Raw genomic sequence first — 2,969 nt, 5'->3', positions numbered from 1 at the left:
AATTAGGTAGTAAAAGCACTGGGCATTCATGTTGATGTCCCCAGTTGTTGTTGAGCCAAGACAGTGGCTTGGCAATGATGTCACAAAATATGAATAGATACACTGAGGCCAGAAGCCGCCAGACAGAACCTGGATTATGATGGAAGTTGGGAGGGTTGTGCAGTTTGAGAGTCATGTGAGTGAGGAGTGAGTAATGCCTTCCAGTAGTATGCTAACACCCATCCCATCATTGATGGGAACAACAAAGAATCCAACTCTCCAAATATTTAAAAAGTAGTTCTCATATGTTCCTGGAAGACCTGTTTCCAAGTGAAGATCTAGAATAATAGTCCCATGTTTTGTCATCACCACAAAGTACTTTGAATCATCCAGTTGAATATAGATGACTGACTTCAATCATTTAGTCCATTCTCTCATCAGTTCATTCACTGAAAATTAGTTGATCATCCAGTCATTCTATCTGTTGCTTGTGTCTCAGTTATCAGTCTATTGTTCCATTGGTCCACTGGTCATTCGATCTTTCAGTCATTCAACAAATGATAGTTGCTTGTCTTTTTCTGTGCCTCATTCCTGCTTGGTGTTAAGTGGGAATTGAGTAATAAAGGCACACATACAAGATCTGCTCTCATGAAGAACATAAAAGTTACATAAGCAATTACAATGAAAGTGATGAATGAAGAGAAAAGAATACAGGAAAAGTATGAGCTTTGTGGCAAAAGAAGTTTAGTTCGGCTGGAGCTTACACTTTTCTATTACCAAAATCTTCAGATTCTAGTGGTTTAACTTCCAGGGCATCTAAATAAATAATTCCAAACACTCCTCCATTAGAAAGAATTAGAGCAGGCATTTGTGGTGCTCTTGCCATGTGCCTAGGCACTGAACCAAGCTTGCTCTTTACTTAATCTTCCCAATAATTCTATGAGTGATGGCTTCTAAGTATCCCCGTTTCACAGATGAGAAACCTCGTGCTCAAAAGAGCGATCATCTCTCTAGTCATGCAGAACTAAGTGGCAGATATGGGAGAGCCTTGGTATTTCTGATGGCAGAACTCATAATAATGACCATGAATGTTTTTCCCTCCTATTCTGAGGAACAAGAAAACTTTCACCAAACACTCCAAGAACTCAGGAGAGGAATTTCAGACTACCCTAATTTACTCCTAATGAGCCAAGACCCCTGTGGCAAGGCTCTCATCTTATAAGAACTTGGGGTAACCAGGTCAGAGAGCATCTTGGGGTGAACTACGCTCCTACCTACTGGAAGGCTTGAGAAAACTTTGCAGGAAGTAAGTATAAAGAGACCTTAGGCAATCTAATGGAGAAAGAAATCAAACTTAGGCTCACATGTGCATTTTGGATATAGCCAGAATAATACAAATCAAATCAGAAAGCCTAATGTCCACATGATATCTTTATTTGGTTGTAAAGAAATCCATTACACATAACTTTCTTTTCCTTTCAATGACTAAAAAATAAAGTTAGTCATTTTTACAAAAATAGGTCCTCTATTTCAAAAGAAAATAAATTGTTTTCTCAAAGGACATGGGCTTCTATTTTTTCCCCTCACTCCTTATGTTCCCTTCCTACAACTCAGTACTGTGTACTGTGTACCTTTGGCCCAGATGATAGATCACTCTGAACAAATTTGGAAGTCTTTGTGCTTAATTTAGAAGTTATTTGTCTACAAATTGAGTAGTGCGTAAGTTGGGTCAGGATGGGGACAGTTGCTAAAGGTGGCAGTGATTCAGGCTCAGCAGTGAATGACCTGGTTTCTATCACTGGATATGATCCTGAATGTCTGTGATGACTCAGGGGGTCTGTATGTCTGTGAGTAATGTTGGGAGCTAGCTCAGGAGCTTCTCTGCATGTCCCCCACCTAGTGTGAGAACAACTGATACCAAACTGGTGAAGGTGTGACTGATCCATGTCTCTCTGTACATTTTCTTTGGCCACTCTGCAGTTACTACAAACTTAGTCCAAACATTAGCTTCTCCTCTAAATGGATTTCTTTACCAAACATGTCAGCCATCATGAAAGTACTCTCCTTTCCCAGACTCAAGAGCAGTCAGCCTCAGAGTCCAGTTAATCTCCCCATACTTCGTAACAGTACACTATCCTGCCTCTTGCTGACAACTATGTAGTACTTCTCCATTAGTATAATACTACAAATCCCAGTGCCACCACTCCTATTACTACTGATTGATAGGCAATTTTTTGAGACATCATGTAAAAGGCTCAGGTTGAACTCTTTGTTTTTCATATCTTTTAACCTCATACCAATTCTATGTGACAGGTGCTAATTTGGATCCCAGTGTTGCTTAGAAAAAAACTGAGGTTCAAATAAGCAGTATAACCCACCTTAGGTCACACTGGTAGTGAATTGCACTGGCATTGTCTAAACTCATCCTGTTTGGTCCTGTGCTGTCCGTTGCTTCCTGTCTTCCTGACCTTTTTCATACCTTGTATCAGCTGTGTGGTTATTTGCTTAATATTGGATAGCTGACACTCACTCACTCACTCACAGGAACAAGGCTGCAAGAGCAGGCCACATATTTGAGCATGTGGACTTTTTTACCTGTCATCCATTAAAGCCATCCACCCATAAAGGAAAACAGAAATCCTACCATTTATGTGGACTCTACTGAAGATGAGAGCACCAAGCTTCTGGTCTTCATGGCAAGTACTTGTGGGGATCTCCAGATGTGAGAGTCTTGTTTAAGTAATTCTTTCTCCTCACAAGCATGATTTATTTTCTTTATGGTATTCTTATGATTTATATCTGGATATCCTCCCTAAATTCTGTGCTTTTGGAAGGTAATTGGATTATGGAACTACACTTGATCTTAGCCAAAAGGCCAAGAAGCAATTGGATTATGGAATTTATAGCTGACTTGCTGTTAGGAGGTGAGGTCTGGTCAGAGCTCAAAAGACCAGAATGCTGATTTAAAAAAAAAAAAAAAAAAACAAAAA

This window comes from Fukomys damarensis, unplaced genomic scaffold, assembly GCF_012274545.1.
Source record: "Fukomys damarensis isolate Sample0158 unplaced genomic scaffold, DMR_v1.0_HiC HiC_scaffold_24, whole genome shotgun sequence".
In the NCBI taxonomy this organism is placed as follows: Eukaryota; Metazoa; Chordata; class Mammalia; order Rodentia; family Bathyergidae; genus Fukomys; species Fukomys damarensis.
The sequence above is the reverse complement of the archived record's forward strand: the minus strand, read 5'-3'. Positions refer to the sequence as shown.